Source organism: Scomber japonicus, chromosome 24 (genome assembly GCF_027409825.1).
Source record: "Scomber japonicus isolate fScoJap1 chromosome 24, fScoJap1.pri, whole genome shotgun sequence".
NCBI lineage: Eukaryota > Metazoa > Chordata > Actinopteri > Scombriformes > Scombridae > Scomber > Scomber japonicus.
Genome location: NC_070601.1, coordinates 1,756,809 through 1,774,203, shown reverse-complemented (window position 1 = coordinate 1,774,203; position 17,395 = coordinate 1,756,809). Strand labels below are relative to the sequence as shown.

General features: G+C 45.0%; 1 pseudogene; it reads right to left on the bottom strand.

The window, feature by feature from the left end:
- Positions 1-664: 664 nt before the first annotated feature.
- On the bottom strand, positions 665-15,059 carry LOC128354607 (high affinity cGMP-specific 3',5'-cyclic phosphodiesterase 9A-like; annotated as a pseudogene).
- Positions 15,060-17,395: the final 2,336 nt, after the last annotated feature.

Below are 17,395 nucleotides of genomic sequence, written 5' to 3'. Positions count from 1 at the left end.
TCCTTTATTCTGTCCTTTTTCCTTCCCTTCCTTCCTTCCTTCCTTCCTTCCTCCCTTCCGTCTGTCCTTCCTTCCTTACTTCCTTCCTTCCATCTGTCCTTCCTTCCTTCCTTCCTTCCATCTTTCCTTTATAACTTTTCATTCCTTCATTATGTAACTATCTCCTTCCTGTCGTCTTTTCCTTTCTTCTGTCCTTCCTTCCTTCCTTCCCTCTTTCCTTCCTTCCTTGCTTCCCTCTTTCCTTCCTGTCTGATTTTCTTTTTCTTTCCTTCCATCTTTCCTTTCTTCCTTATTTCTTTCCTTGATTCCTTCCCTCTCTCCTTCCTGTCGTCTTTTCCTTTCTTCTGTCCTTCTTTCCTTCATTCCTTCCCTCTTTCCTTCCTGTCTTCTTTTTCTTTCATTCCATCTTTCCTTCCTTCCTTCCTTCTGTTTGTCCTTCCTTCCTTCCCTCCTTCCTTCCTTCCTTCCTTTGACCTAAAATCACTTTGACCCTCCTGCTCCAGATAATGAACAGACATCTACAGTAAGATCACATCACTTCACAATAAACTGTAAAACACATCAAACATGTTTTCAGATGTTTGTAACACACACACACTAACACACACACACACTAACACACACACACACTAACACACACACACACACGCTGGACTCTTCCTCCTCACGGTTTGGGGTTCCCTCCTTCCTCTTTGGTGGCTCTCTCCATGTCAGAGTAATACTCCAGGGCCCGCCGCGCCGGCTCCAGGATGTGTTGCTGCAGGACAACGGGTAAATGTAATAGATTACTAGTTACTCTTTCCTCCCTTCCTTCCTTCCTTCTTTCTTTCCTCCCTTCCTTCCTTCCTTCCTTCCTTCCTTCCTTCCTTCCTTCCTTCTGTCCTTCCTTCCGCCCGTCCTTCTGTCCTTCCTTCCCTCCTTCTTTCCTCCCTTCTGTCCGTTCTTCCTTCCTTCCTCTCTTCTTTCCTTCCTTCTGTCCGTCCTTCCTGCTTTCCTTCCTTCTGTCCTTCCTTCTGTCCTTCCTTCCCTCCTTCTTTCCTCCCTTCCTTCCTTCCTTTCCTCCTGCCCTCCATCTGTTCGTCCTTCCTTCTTTCCTTCCTTTCTTCCTTCTTTGCTCCCTTCCTTCCTTCTGTCTGTCCTTCTTTCTGTCCGTTCTTCCTCCCTTCCTTCCCTCCTACTGTCCGTCCTTCCATCCGTCCTTCTTTCCTCCCTACCTTCCTCCCTTCCATCCTTCATCCTTCCTCCCTCCTTTCCTCCCTTCTTCCTACCTTCCTCCCTCCTTCTCCCTTCCTCTTTTCCTTTCTCCCCCCCCTTCCTTCCTTCCTCCATCCTTCCTTCTTCCTACCTCCTTCCATCCTTCCTTCTTCCTACCTCCCTCCCTCCCCCCTACTTTACTTCTTTCCTCTGTCCTTCTTTCTCTTCCTTCCTCCCTTCCATCCTTCATCCTACCTCCCTCCCTCCCTCCTTTTTGTCTAATCATCAACATTCCTGTCGGTGAGAAGCAGCCGTGATGTTTTGTATTTTACCTCCAGACAGGGGAACAGCTTGGTGAGCTCGGTGAGGAGCGGCAGGAGGACGAACCGGATGAAGTTGGTCTGAGACGACGGTTTGGACACTTTGTCTCGGTCCATGAACGGCGTCACGGGAAGACCTTTAAGTTTCTCTGTGTCACTCTGCTCTCCATAAAATACAACAAACCAACAGTAGAAGAGACGTTACTCACTGAGACGCTACTTTTAGCTAACTGAAGCATCAATAGTCGATAATCTGACTGATCAATAAATGTGCGTAATACGTTGCTATGGTAACTACATAGCAGCTTAGCTTTTACACCACTAAACAGCTCCTATCACACAACATCATGTCCTATCTTACCTCAGACATGAAAATATAACATAGCAATAAAAGATAAGTAGTAGTTTTGGGTTTCTTTAGTCTCTCCATCTCTACGTTGCTATGGTAACTAGATGGTAGCTTAGCTTTTACACCACTAAACAGCTCATATCACACAACATCACGTCCTATTTTACCTCAGACATGAAAATATAACATAGCAATAAAAGATGGCTAGTAGTTTTGGGTTTCTTTAGTCTCTCCATCGCTACGTTGCCATGGTAACTAGATAGCAGCTTAGCTTTTACACCACTAAACGGCTATCACACATCATGTCTTATTTTACCTCAGACATGAAAATATAACAGACATAATGATGGAAATGTCTTTTATTTGGTAGTTTTTGAGTCTCTTTAGTCTCTCCATCTCTACGTTGCCATGGTAACAAGATGGCAGCTGTTACCCAGACTAACTGTAGGTTGTTTTTAGTCATTTTTATGTCTCTTTTTAGTATTTTTTAGGTTTATTTAGTCAGTTTTAAGTCTCTTTTTAGTCATGTTTCCATCTCTTTTTGGTGGTTAAATGTGATTTTCTATGTAAAGTGTAAAATGAGCAGAGCTTTGTGGAAGTGTGGGGTTTATTGTAGAACCATTAGAGCCATCAGTCTTCACTGCTACATCATAAAAAGACATCCTCATAACTACAATCTTATTAAAACTATTAACTATTCATTTCACTAAAACACATGGACATAGATACAGAGATAATTTAACCCAGAAGTAATCATAATATTTTTAAATATTTTAATTTTAGTGGATATTTGGTCACTTTAAGTCATCAAATTTCAGGGTAAAAGAACATTTAGGGTGATTTTACAGCTGTCACATTTTTAAAAATGTGTTAAATTTGATCCCAAATCGAATGTAAGGGTGAAAATATTGTGCAAATCCTCATAACTACTATCTTATTAAAACTATTCACTATTCATTTCAGTAAAACACATGGCAATAGATATGGCATTTTGGGCATCAAATTTCAAAATAAAAGACATTTGTCTGTTAAAGTGAGAGTATATAGTCAGTCACTTCCTGTTTATCTCAGTCACTTCCTGTTTATCTGTCAAAGTGAGAGTATACAGTCAGTCACTTCCTGTTTATCTCATTCACTTCCTGTTTATCTGTCCGTTAAAGTGAGGGTATACAGTCAGTCACTTCCTGTTTATCTGTCTGTTAAAGTGAGGGTATAAACCTGGTTGAAGAACTCCTGCAGCAGACAGTCCAGCCACGGCTCGGCCACCGTCATCGGCCTCGCCTCGTTGGAGATGTCGCTCACCTTCACCATGATCTTCATCAGCTGGAAACACACACACACACACACACACACACACACACACACACACACACACACACACACACACACACACAGGTAAGCTGACAGGCCTTTTCAAAATAAGAGCTGGAAGCGTGTCAGTGGTATGTAAAATTTAAATCCTGTAACTCTAATATCTTATTTAACCTTCCTGTCGTCCTCCCGGGTCAAATTGACCCTGTCTGTTTTTACTCTCCCTTCCTTCCTTCCTTTCCTTCTTTCCTCTGTCCTTCCTTCTTTCCTCCTTTCTTTCCTTCATCCTTCCTCCCTTCCTTATTTGCTCCATCATCCTCCCTTCCTTGCTTCTTTCCTTTCCTTCTTTTCCTCCTTCCTTTCCTTCCTTTAATTCCTTAATCCTCCCTTCCTTCCTCCTTTGCTTCCTTCTTCCTTCCTCCCTCCTTTCCTCCCTTCCTTCCTCCCTCCTTTCCTCCCTTCCTTCCTCCCTCCTTTCCTCCCTTCCTTCCTCCCTCATATCCTTCCTTCTTCCTCCTTCCTTCCCCCTCATTTCCTTCCTTCTTCCTCCCTTCTTCCTTCTTCCATCCTTCCTCCCTCCCTCCTTTCCTTCTTTCCTCCTTTCCTTCCTTCACCCTCCCTCCCTTCCTTCCTTCATCCTCCCTTCCTCATCCCTTCCTTCCTTCCTTTCCCCTCCTTTCCTTCCTTCATCCTCCCTTCCTCCTTTGCCTTCTTCCTTCTTCCTCCCTCCCTCCTTTCCTTCTTTCCTCCCTTCCTTCTTCATCCTCCCTCCCTTCCTTCCTTCCTTGACTCGAGGACAACAGGAGGGGTAATTATTATTATTCAACAGTACATTAAAAACCTAGTGATGGAAATAATGAAACTATAATACGTGGAGAGAAAAAAGCTTTTATTGTGAAGGAAGCCTAAAAATGAGCTGCAACTTCCTGTCACTTTGTCTTTCTTTACCACTTCTTTATGATCCTTGTTTCTGAAGTCCAACACCGGCTGCATGATTTTAAACTTGTTGAGGATCTCGTTGTGTCTCGCCATGTCTGTGGCCAAAATACATCTGAGAATATAAAACAATAACTCAAGATTAAAAAATTAAACTCTGAACATTTAAACTGTTTAACCCTCAGGTCAAGGAAGGAAGGAACGAAGGAAGGGAGGGGAGAAGGAAAGAAGAAAGGAAGGAAGGGAGGAAAAGAGGGAGGAAGGAAGGAAGGAAGGAAGGGAGGAAAGAGGAAGGAAGGAAGTGAGAAAAAGGGAAGGAAGGAAGGAAGGAAATGAGGAAGGAAGGAAGGAAAGAGGAAGGAAGGAAGGAAGGAAGGAAGGAAAGAGGAAGAAAGGAAGTGAGAAAAAGGAAATGAGGAAGGAAGGAAGGAAGGAAGGAGGAAAAGAGGAAGACAGTAAGGAGAGGAAAGATAGAAAGGAAGGAAGGAAGGAGGAAAAGAGGAAGGAAGTAAATGAGGAAGGAAGGAAGGAAGGGAGGAAAGAGGAAGGAAGGAAGTGAGAAAAAGGAAATGAGGAAGGAAGGAAAGAGGAAGCTAGGAAGTGAGAAAAAAGGAAATGAGGAAGGAAGGAAGGAAGGAAGGAAGGAAATGAGGAAGGAAGGAAGTGAGAAAAAGGAAATGAAGGAAGGAAGGAGGAAAAGAGAAGACAGTAAGGAGAGGAAAGATAGAAAGGAAGGAAGGAAGGAAGGAGGAAGGAAGTAAGGAGAGAAGGAAGGAAGTGAGGAACAGTCAAAGGAGATGGGGTCAATCTGACCCGGGAGCACTGCAGGAGGGTTAAAGGTTCAGGAGGAGGCCGACCGACTGACTGAGACTCACTTGATCATTCTCCTCGGATGTGTTTGTACTGCTCGCTCGTCAGGTTCTTTAGGATGTTGCATTCTGGCTGCAACAGGAAAGAGAAACAGTTCATTTAAATGTAGAGTTTGAACCTTCCTTCCTCCTTCCTTCCTTCCTTCCTTCCTTCCTTCCTTCCTTCATCTGTCCGTCCTTCCTTCCTTCCTTCCTTCCTCAGATCTAAGTCAGCTGTTAGGGTAAATGTTCCCTCCTTCTGTCCATTCTTCCTTCCTTCATCTGTCCTTCCTTCTTCCTTCCTCCCTCCTTTCCTTCCTTCTTCCTCCCTCCCTTCCTTCCCTTCCTCCATCCTTTCCTTCCTTCTTCCCTCCTTTCCTTCCTACCTTCCTTCCTTCCTCCCTCCCTCCTTCCTTTCCTTCCTTCTTCCTCCCTTCCTTCCCTTCCTCCCTCCTTTCCTTCCTTATTCCCTCCTTTCCTTCCTTCCTTCCTTCCTTCCTTCCTCCCTCCTTCCTTTCCTTCCTTCTTCCTCCCTTCCTTCCCTTCCTCCTTCCTTTCCTTCCTTCTTCCTCCCTTGCTTCCCTTCCTTCCTCCTTTCCTTCCTTCTTCCCTCCTTTCCTTCCTCCTTCCTTTCTCCCTCCCTCCTTCCTTTCCTTCCTTCTTCCTCCCTTGCTTCCCTTCCTTCCTCCTTTCCTTCCTTCTTCCGTCCTTTCCTTCCTTCCTTCTTTCCTTCATTCCTTCCTTACTTGAGGTGCAAATGACATAACTAGTAAGGTCTGTTTAAGGGTTAATATTTGCTGTGTGAAATATATGATGATTATTTTAATATTGTAGTTAATCAGTCAAACAGGTTTTAAATCCTCCTGAGATGCTTTTTATCGGATTGCATTTCATCTCAGATTATATTATTCATAAGAAGCAATAATTCAATGTAAATAGATTTGTGATTTATTTTTATCTACATTTATTTGACACAAACACTTTCCCACACTTACTTCTGAGGCCAATTGTGAATTAAATACAACTTTTGTAAGATTTTAATAATAATAATAAATAATAATAACTTTATTTTATATAGCGCCTTTCATAAAACCCAAGGTCGCTTCACAATAACAAGAAACACAGACAAACATACACATTTAGCAAAAGCCTGCAGGAACCAGTGCCTTTTCAACAGAGATTTAAAATTGTCCAGAGTTGGTGCCTGGCGAATGTCCTGAGGGAGCGAGTCCCAAAGTGTTATTTAATGTTAATAAATCACATTTCGTGGATATTTACCTGCAAAAAACCCTCAAAATATATTATAAATACCTCTTTTGTAATGCAGATATCTTAATCTGTCAGATTTCTAATTAAATAAGAACCTTATTTGTGCATTATTATTTGTTTGTCTTGTTACTTGTGCACATAAATAAGCTCTGTTAACTGTCTGTTACACAGCTGGAGCAAGGTGAGCAGGTGGAGCTGTGCAGGTGAAGCTAGGTGAGCAGGTGGAGCTGAGCAGGTGAAGCTAGGTGAGCAGGTGGAGCTGTGCAGGTGAAGCTGAGCAGGTGAAGCTGAGCAGGTGAAGCTAGGTGAGCAGGTGGAGCTGTGCAGGTGAAGCTGAGCAGGTGAAGCTGAGCAGGTGGAGTTAGGGGGGGCAGGTGGAGCTGTGCAGGTGAAGCTGAGCAGGTGGAGTTAGGGGGGCAGGTGGAGCTGTGCAGGTGAAGCTGAGCAGGTGAAGCTGAGCAGGTGGAGTTAGGGGGGCAGGTGGAGCTGAGCAGGTGGAGCTGAACAGGTGGAGCTAGGGGAGCAGGTGAAGCTGAGCAGGTGGAGCTGAGCAGGTGAAGCTAGGGGAGCAGGTGGAGCTGAGAAGGTGAAGCTAGGTGAGCAGGTGGAGCTAGGTGAGCAGGTGAAGCTGAACACGTACCTTCGACAGGATGCCGAAGGCGACGGCACAGTGGTGATTCTCCAGAGGTGAAATATCATTATAACGAAGAGCCAAGTCAGTCTGAGCGTTGATCTGTGTTCAAACACAAAACATGGAGGTTAATAATCAGAGGGGGGGGGGGGAGTGGAGAGTGAGTGAGAGAGAGAGAGAGAGAGAGAGTTAAAGAGAGAGTTAAAGAGAGAGAGGGAGAGAGGGGGGGAGTTAAAGAGAGAGAGAGAGAGGGAGTGAGAGTTAAAGAGAGAGAGAGAGAGAGGGGGGGGAAAGAGAGATAGAGAGAGGGAGTGAGAGTTAAAGAGAGAGAGAGACAGAGAGAGGGGGGGAGTTAAAGAGAGAGAGGGGGGGGGAGTTGAGGGAGTGAGAGGGAGTGAGAGTTAAAGAGAGAGAGAGAGAGAGAGACAGAGAGAGACAGAGAGAGGGAGTGAGAGTTAAAGAGAGAGAGAGAGAGGAGACCTGGTAGACGTTGTTGTATCCGGGGTGATCGAGGTCGTGGCACAGAGCCGAGGTCAACATGATCAGCAAATCCATCCTAGATAATTTATTCCTGAGATCTGTGAGCCAGATCAGTCCGTACATCTAGAGAGGGGGGGGAGGGAGAGAGGGAGGGAGAGAGAGAGAGGGGGGGGATAGAGGGAGGGAGAGGGAGGGGGGAGAGGAGGGGAGAGAGATTGAGAGGGGGAGAGAGGGAGAGAGAGAGGGTGAGAGAGAGAGGAGAGAAGAGGGGGGAGAGAAGGGGAGAGGGAGAGAGAGAGGGAGGGGGAGAGACAGAGAGAGAGAGGGAGGGAGAGAGACAGAGAGACAGAGAGGGAGAGAGAGAGACAGAGGGGGAGGCGGACAGAGAGAGACAAAGAGAAAGGAGAGAGAGGAAGGGAGAGAGAGAGGGAGGGGGAGAGAGAGGGAGGAGAGAGAGAGAGAGGAGAGGGAGAGAGAGAGGAGGGAGGAGAGAGGGAGAGAGAGACAGGAGAGGGGGAGAGAGACGGAGAGACAGAGAAAGGAGAGAGAGAGAGAGGGAGAGGGAGGGAGAGAGAGAGAGAGATGGCGAGAGAGAGGGGGGAGAGAGAGAGAGGGAGAGAAGGGGGGGGGGGGGAGAGAGAGAGAGAGAGAGAAAGGGGAAGAGGGAGAGAGAGAGAGAGGGAGGGAGGAAGAGGGAGAGGAGGGGGAAAGAGAGAGAGAGAGAGATCATCTGAAAATGTTTCTTTTCATTAGATGTTTTTTAAATGAAGTTGTTTCTCTCTTTTCTTTTCTTTTTTTTTCTCACCATCTGAGTGACGCAGAAGCAGTGCTGGAAGTTGTGGAAGGGGATGTTGTTGTAGTGACAGTAAACCTCAAACAGGAAGTTCTGCAGCACTTCCTGTTCCATGTGGAAGGCCGTCAGGAAGTCCAGGTCTGTGTACATCACCTGGAGGAGCACCAGCATCTCCGCCTCCTCCCACTGCCTGCCACAGCACAGGTGAGTGTGTGTGTGTGTCTGTGTGTGTGTGTGTGTGTGTGTGTGTGTGTGCTCTTGCTTCCTTCCTTTCCTTCTTTTCCTCTGTCCTTCCTTCTTCCTCCCTCCTAACCTTCCTTGCTCCGTCCTTCCGTCCTTTCCTTCATCTCCTTTCCTTCTTCCTCCTTCCTTCCTTCTTCCTTCCTCCCTCCTTTCCTTCCTTCTTCCTCCCTTCCTTCCTTCACCCTCCCTTCCTTCTTCCTCCCTCCTTCCTCCTTTCTACCTTCCTTGCTCCGTCCTTCCGTCCTTGCTCCGTCCTTTCCTTCCTCCCTTCCTTGCTTCTTTCCTTTCCTTCTTTTCCTCCTTCCTTCTTCCTCCTTTCCTTCCTTCTTCTTCCTCCCTCAATTTTGTTCCTTCTTCTTTTCCTTCCTTCTTCCTCCCTTCCATCCTTCCTCCCTCCCTCCTTTCCTTCTTTCCTCCTTTCCTTCCTTCATCCTCCCTTCCTTCCTTCTTCTCTTCCTCTGTCCTTCCTTTGTTCCTCCCTCCTTCCTCCCTCCTACCTTCCTTGCTCTGTCCTTCCATCCCTTCCTTCCTCCCTTCCTTGCTTCTTTCCTTTCCTTCTTTTCCTTCTTCCTCCTTCCATCCTTCCTCCCTCCTTCCTCCCTCCTACCTTCCTTGCTCCGTCCTTCCGTCCTTTCCTTCCTTCTTCCTCCTTCCATCCTTCCTCCCTCCTTTCCTTCTTTCCTCCTTTCCTTCCTTCATCCTCCCTTCCTTCCTTCATCCTCCCTTCCTTCCTTCTTCCTTCCTCCCTCATTTCCTTCCTTCTTCCTCCCTCCCTCCCCTCCTTCCTCTCATTTCCTTCCTTCTTCCTCCCTCCTTTTTCCTCCCTTCCTTCCTTCCTCCCTCATTTCTTCTGTGTGTCTGTTTTTACTCTTCCTTCCTTCCTTTCCTTCTTTACTCTGTCGCTCCGTCCTTCCGTCCTTTCCTTCCTTTCCTTCCTCCCTCCTTTTCTTCTTTCCTCCCTTCCTTCCTTCATCCTCCCTTCCTTCCTTCATCCTCCCTTCCTTCCTTCTTCTTTCCTACCTCCTTTCCTTCTTTCTTCCTCCCTCCTTCCTTCCTTGCTTCTTTCCTCCTTCCTTCCTCCTTCCTTTCCTTCCTTCTTCCTCCCTCATTTCTTCTGTGTGTGTGTGTGTGTGTGTGTGTGTGTGTGTGTGTGTGTGTGTGTGTGTGTGTACTCACCAGTTGTCAAAAATGGGAGTTTTTAGATGCTCTCTCACTTCTTCAGTCACCTGCAGAGAGCTACGACAACACAGGAAAACACAAATCTAAATGTTTATGTCCTTTCCTTCCTTCCTTGTTCCTTCCTTCCTTCCTTCCTGCTTTCCTCTGCCCTCCCTCCCTTCCTCCTTCTTTCTTTCCTCTCTTCCTTCTTTCCTTCCTTCCTTCTTTCTCCCTCCTTTCCTTCCTTCCCTCCCTCCCTCCCTCTTCCCTTCCTTCCTTCTTTCCTCTGTCCTTCCTTCCTTCCTTTCCTTCTTTCCTCTCTCCCTCCCTCCTTCCCTCTCTCCTTCCTTCCTTCCTTCCTTCCTTCCTTCCTTCTTCCTCCCTCCGTCCCTCTCTCCTTCCTTCCTTCTTCCTTTCTTCCTTTCCTCCCTCCCTCCCTCTCTCCTTCCTTCCTTCCTTCCTTCCTTTCTTCCTTTCCTCCCTCCCTCAATCCTTTCCTTCCTTCCTTCCTTCCCTCCTTTCCTTCTTTTCTTCCTTTCCTTCTTCCCTTCCTTCCGTCCATCCTTCCTTAAGTGTTTGGCACCAAACGAGCATATGGACCTCATGTTGATGAACTTCCTGCGGACCAGCTGGCGTTCCTCCTCCACGCTCAGCTGAGGCCTCGTAGCGTTGAGGCACGGCTGCTGCTCGCCGTCGTCCCGGAACAAACCCATCCAGCTCAGATGCTCCACGCTCTGACACACAGCAAACTTTATTAGTGTGTGTGTGTGTGTGTGTGTGTGTGTGTGTGTGTGTGTGTGTGTGTGTGTGTGTGTGTGTGTGTGTGTGTGTGTGTGTGTGTGTGTGTGTGTGTGTGAGTGTGTCTATCTGTGTGTGTGTGTATGTGTGTGAATGTGTGTCTGTTTGTGTTTGTGTGTGTGTGTGTCTCTGTGTGTGTGTGTGTCTCTGTGTGTGTGTGTGTGTGTCTATCTGTGTGTGTGTGTGTGTGTGTGTCTATCTGTGTGTGTATGTGTGTGTGTGTGTGTGTGTGTGTGTGTGTGTGTGTGTGTGTGTGTATGTGTGTGAATGTGTGTCTGTCTGTGTGTGTGTGTGTGTGTGTCTGTGTGTGTGTGTCTGTCTGTGTGTGTGTGTGTGTCTGTGCGTGTGTGTGTGTCTCTGTGTGTGTGTGTGTGTGTGTCTATCTGTGTGTGTGTGTGTGTCTATCTGTGTGTGTATGTGTGTGTTTGTGTGTGTGTGTGTGTATATGTGTGTGAGTGTGTGTGTCTCTGTGTGTGTGTGTGTGTGTCTGTGTGTGTGTATCTATGTGTCTGTGTGTATCTATGTGTGTGTGTCTATGTGTGTGTGTGTGTGTGTGTCTATGTGTGTCTGTGTGTGTGTGTGTGTATATGTGTGTGAGTGTGTGTGTGTGTCTGTGTGTGTGTGTGTGTCTGTGTGTGTGTGTATCTATCTGTGTGTGTCTGTGTGTCTGTGTGTCTGTGTGTATCTATGTGTGTGTGTCTATGTGTGTGTGTGCGCGCGTGTGTGTGTATCTTTGTATTGTGTTTCTGAGCGTGACGAACCTCCAGCTTCCTCTTAAAAGACTCCACTTGGCTCTTCAGCTCACAGATGATATCCGGAGTCTTCCCCGCGTCTTCGATCACTTTGGTCTCCAGGTGATGCAGCCTGAAGACGCAGACAGGAAGTTAAAAGTTAAAGGTGACGCAGACAGGAAGTTAAAAGTTAAAGGTGATGCAGACAGGAAGTTAAAAGTGACGCAGACAGGAAGTTAAAAGTGAAGCCCCGCCTCCAGTGAATCACCTGTGAGGAGGAACTCACCTGTACTCCATACTGTCCAGCTCTGTTGGCAGCGCTACACCTGCAGGAAGGAGGAGAGATCAATCATGAGATAATTTCAAAATAAAAGCATGTAATACTTTTACTGATAGAAGGCAGTTTAATGTTTAGATATGTTCAGTTCATTATTGAATTAAAGGACAAGTTCACAGTTTTTCACAGTGTGTCAGGTTGTTGATATGAGCAGTTAGACATCCAAAAGAAAGAAAGAAAGAAAGAAAGAAAGAAAGAAGGTAAAAGGAGGAAGAAGATGAGGAAAGAAAAAGAGCGAGCTCCGTGGCCGGGGTGAACTTAAAGTTCTTATTTAAAGTTCTTTCTTTCCTTCTTACTCTCTTACCCTTCCTCATCTTCCTCCTTTTTCTTTCTTTCTGTCTTTCTATCTTTCTTTCTCACACATTAAAACATATTTTCTTTCTCATTCTGTTTTGAACCCGTCAGTATTTATTTCTCTCACTCTGAAGATCCGACGCCACGACCTCCAGCCGGTAGAACGATTCTTCGCTGTTGGCCTCCAGCCGAGGAGAAATGTTCACCACGCCGCCGCTCCTGTTATACATCTTCAAGATGTGGTGAGGAGAAACCTCCGCCGCCGCCCGAAACAGATCTGAGACCACAGAGAACAGTATGCAGTAAAAGTACTGCAGTATTATAGTGATGTAGTATGCAGTATTACAGTAAAAGTACTGCAGTATTATAGTGATGTAGTATGCAGTATTACAGTAAAAGTACTGCAGTATTATGAGTGATGTAGTATGCAGTATTACAGTAAAAGTACTGCAGTATTATAGTGATGTAGTATGCAGTATTACAGTAAAAGTACTGCAGTATTATGAGTGATGTAGTATGCAGTATTACAGTAAAAGTACTGCAGTATTATAGTGATGTAGTATGCAGTATTACAGTAAAAGTACTGCAGTATTATAGTGATGTAGTATGCAGTATTACAGTAAAAGTACTGCAGTATTATAGTGATGTAGTATGCAGTATTACAGTAAAAGTACTGCAGTATTATAGTGATGTAGTATGCAGTATTACAGTAAAAGTACTGCAGTATTTTGAGTGATGTAGTATGCAGTATTACAGTAAAAGTACTGCAGTATTATAGTGATGTAGTATGCAGTATTACAGTAAAAGTACTGCAGTATTATAGTGATGTAGTATGCAGTATTACAGTAAAAGTACTGCAGTATTATGAGTGATGTAGTATGCAGTATTACAGTAAAAGTACTGCAGTATTATGAGTGATGTAGTATGCAGTATTACAGTAAAAGTACTGCAGTATTATAGTGATGTAGTATGCAGTATTACAGTAAAAGTACTGCAGTATTATGAGTGATGTAGTATGCAGTATTACAGTAAAAGTACTGCAGTATTATAGTGATGTAGTATGCAGTATTACAGTAAAAGTACTGCAGTATTATAGTAAAAGTACTGCAGTATTATAGTGATGTAGTATGCAGTATTACAGTAAAAGTACTGCAGTATTATAGTGATGTAGTATGCAGTATTACTACAGTAAAGTACCTCAAACTGTACTGCAGTGAAGTACATCATACATTATATACATTAACAGCTACAGTAAAGTTAAATACTACATATATTCATACTGTACATAAAATACTGCAGTAAAGCATCACATGGAAATACTACAGCAGAGAGGGAGGAGTATAAACACTAAAGATCATCTTTGAACAGGAAGTGGTTTTGTCCTTATATGGAGAGAATGAGTTTATTTACTGTACAACATTTTTAATTCACCAGTGTGCACCAACGATAATAAAGTCCTTAACGAGTACTTCCTGTCGTAGCTGGGTGCATCAGAGTAAACACATATGAATGAAAGTGAAAGTTTGTGGTTTTAAAGAGTGTGTTTAATGTGTGTGGTTGTGTGTGTGTAATGTGTGTGTGGTTGTGTGTGTGTAATGTGTGTGTGGTTGTGTGTGTGGTTGTGTGTGTGGTTGTGTGTGAGGTAGTGTGTGTGGTTGTGTGTGTGGTTGTGTGTGTATAATGTGTGAGGTAGTGTGTGTGGTTGTGTGTGTGAGGAGCTGATCTCCATGTGCTGCTGACAGGTGCTCGATGATCCTGACATCTGGAGACTGGGGGGAATAAACCATGTGACCACCACGGGGACGCTCAGAGCCATATATAATATATAATATATATAATATATATATCATATATAATATATATATATAATATATATTATATATGATATATATTATATATATATTATATATGATATATATATAATATATATCATATATATCATATATATTATATATAATATATATAATATATATTATATATAATATATATATAATATATATTATATATAATATATATATCATATATAAGGGTTCTTTATGGGATTTAATGTTTCAGTCAGGTTTCTATTAACAGACCATTAAATATGTTTAAGTACTGCATTAGAGTACTTTACTGCAGTATTTACTTTATATTGTACTTTACTGTAGTATAGTTTGAGGTACTACTACTTTACTGTAGTATAGTTTGAGGTACTAGTACTTTACTGTAGTACAGTTAGAGGTACTTGTACTTTACTGTAGTATAGTTTGAGGTACTAGTACTTTACTGTAGTATAGTTTGAGGTACTAGTACTTTACTGTAGTACAGTTTGAGGTACTTGTACTTTACTGTAGTATTTACTTTATATTGTACTTTACTGTAGTACAGTTTGAGGTACTTTACTATAGTATAGTTTGAGGTACTAGTACTTTACTGTAGTGCAGTTTGAGGTACTTGTACTTTACTGTAGTACAGTTTGAGGTACTAGTACTTTACTATAGTACAGTTAGAGGTACTCTACTGTACTACAGTTAGAGGTACTTGTACTCTACTGTACTACAGTTTGAGGTACTTTTACTCTACTGTACTACAGTTTGAGGTACTTGTACTCTACTGTACTACAGTTTGAGGTACTTTTACTCTACTGTACTACAGTTTGAGGTACTTGTACTTTACTGTAGTACCGTTTGAAGTACTAGTACTTTACTCCAGTACGGTTTGAAGTACTTGTACTTTAGTCCAGTACAGTTTGAGGTACTTGTACTTTACTCCAGTACAGTTTGAAGTACTTGTACTTTACTGTAGTGCAGTTTGAGGTACTTATACTTTACTCCAGTACAGTTTGAGGTACTTGTACTTTACTCCAGTACAGTTTGAGGTACTAATACTTTACTGTAGTACAGTTTGAGGTACTAATACTTCACTGTAGTACAGTTTGAGGTACTTGTACTTTACTGTAGTACAGTTTGAGGTACTAATACTTTACTGTAGTACAGTTTGAGGTACTTGTACTTTACTCCAGTACAGTTTGAAGTACTTGTACTTCACTCTAATACAGTAGAATGACTTCCTGTTCAAAGATAATCTTTAGTTTTTGAACAAACAAAAGCTCAGAAGGTTAAATATAATACTACTACTACTACTGATGTGATGATGATGATGATGATGATGATGATGATGATGATGATGATAACATTAATACTACTGATGATGATGATGATAACATTAATACTACTGATGTGATTGTGATGATGATGATGATGATGATGATGATGATGCTGCTAGTGTGTGTTTCCTTACCTGTGACCTCAGCAGCGGAGCAGTGGGCAGCGAGCTCGGCCTGCTGCAGCCTCCCGTTCACCATGAAGTGAATGATTTTAGAGCTCATCCCACGTTCACGTTCAGGTTCACGTTCAGGAGACGACGAGTTAAACATATGAGACTTCAAGGATGCTCACATGTTCTCCTTCAAGAGGAAGAGGAGGAGACACCTGCAGCTGACAGAGATCCCTCCTCCCTCCTCCTTCCTCTCCTCCTCCTCCTCCCTCACTGTTTTCTTCTTCTTCATCATCAAACTGAAAATGAAGCTTCTTTTATCGATGATTTAAATACTTTGTTAGATTTGAATCAAACTGTAAAAAGAAATATCATCACAACTGGAAATGTCTCCTCCTCTCCTCTCCTCTCCTCTCCTCTCCCCCTATCCTCCTCCTCCCCTCTTCCTCTCCTCTCCTCCTCTGTGCCTCCTCTCTTCCTCCTCACCTCTCCTCCTCTGTGCCTCCTCTCTTCCTCTCCTCCTCCTCTCCTCTTCCTATCCTCCTCCTCCTCCTCTCCTCCTGTCATCTCCTCCTCTTTTCCTCCTTCTCTCCTCCCCTCCTATCCTTCTCTCCTCTCCTCCTCTCCTCATCTCCCCCTCGTCTCTCCTCCTCTCCCTCTTCTCTCCTGTCCTCCACTACTCTCCTCTCCTCCTCTTCCTCTCCTCCTAACCTCCACTTCTCCTCCTAACTTTCACTTCTCCTCCTCCCCCTTTCCTCTCCTCTCCTCCTATCCTCCTCCCCTCCACCTCCTCTCCTCCTTTCCTCTCCTCTCCTCTCCCCCTTTCATCTCTCCTCCCTTCCTCTCCTCCCTTCCTCTCCTCTCCCCCTCTCATCTCTCCTCTCTTCTTCTCCTCTCCTCCTCTCCTCTCCTCTCCTCCTCTCCCCTCCTCTCCTCCTCTCCCCCTCCCTTCCTCTCCTCTCTTCTCCTCTCCTCTTCTCCTCGCCTCCCCCTCCTCTCCTCTTCTCATCTCCCCTTTTCCTCCTCCTCCTCTCATCTCTCCTCCCTTCCTCTCCTCTCCCCTCCTCCTCTCTCCTCTCCTCTCTTCTCCTCTCCTTCTCTTCTCTCATCCCCCCTCCTCCTCATCTCCTCCTCTCCTCTCCCCTCCTCCTCTCTCCTCTCCTCTCTTCTCCTCTCCTCCTCTTCTCTCATCCCCCTCCTCCTCCTCCTCTCCTCTCCTCTCCTCTCCCCCTCTCATCTCTCCTCCCTTCCTCTCCTCTCCTCCTCCTCTCATCCTCCTCTCCTCCTCTCTTCCTCTCCTCCTCCCCTCCCCTCCTCTCCTCTTCCTATCCTCCTCTCCTCTCCCTCTTCTCCCTCTTCTCTCCCCTCCTATCCTTCTCTCCTCTCCTCCTCTTCCCCTCTCCTCCTCCTCTCCTCTCTTCCTCTCCTCTCCTCTCCTCTCTCCCCTCTCCTCCTCCTCTCCTCCCTTCCCCTCCTCCTCTCCTCTCCTCCTCTCCTCCACCAGGTGTCTCCATTGCACCTCCTCCCTCCCTGCATCCTCTACGGTGTCTGCCATGGGACATGTGATGTTTGACTGTGTTAAATAGAGCCAGTGTGTGTGTTTAATGTGTCTCCTCCTCTCCTCTCCTCTCCTCCCTTCCTCTCCTCCTCCTCTCTTCCTCTCCTCCCCCTTCCTCCTCCACTCCTGTCCTCCCTTCCTCTCCTCACCTCTTCCTCTCCTCTCCTCCTCTCACCCATCCTCCCTTCCTCTCCTCTCCTCCTCTCTCCTCTCCTCCCTTCCTCTCTCCTCTCCTCTTCCTGTCCTCCTCTCCTCTTCCTGTCCTCCTCTCCTCATTTCCTTTCCTCTCTTCCCCTCTCCTCCTCTCTTCCTATCCTCTCCTCCTCTCATCTCTCCTCTCCTCTCTTCTCCTCTCCTCTCCTCTCCCCCTCTCATCTCTCCTCCCTTCCTCTCCTCTTCCCTCCTCCTCTCCTCTCATCTCTTCTCCTCCTCCTCTCCTCTCTCCCCTCTCCTCCTCCTCTCCTCCACCAGGTGTCTCCATTGCACCTCCTCCCTCCCTGCATCCTCTACGGTGTCTGCCATGGGACATGTGATGTTTGACTGTGTGAAATAGAGCCAGTGTGTGTGTTTAATGTGTGTCAGTAGTTGTGTAATGATGCTTTTAGACCTCACTGTTTATTATTAACACTTTAATGCAATGTGCTGTATAATAACTCCAACCTTTGCAGCAGGAGTTACCATCAACTCTTCTCTCTGTTTTCCTGGGAAGCTTTCAGTGCATCCGGTGAGTGAACCAGCAGCAGCTTTACTGTATTAATAACTATTAAATTAACCTGTTAGACGTAGTTTAGTAACATTATAAGTGTTATAACTCCTCCTGGTAACTCACAGAGCTAACCCAGCTAGCTCTGCTAACCCTAGCTTCCCCATTATATTCAGGTTAAGCAGAG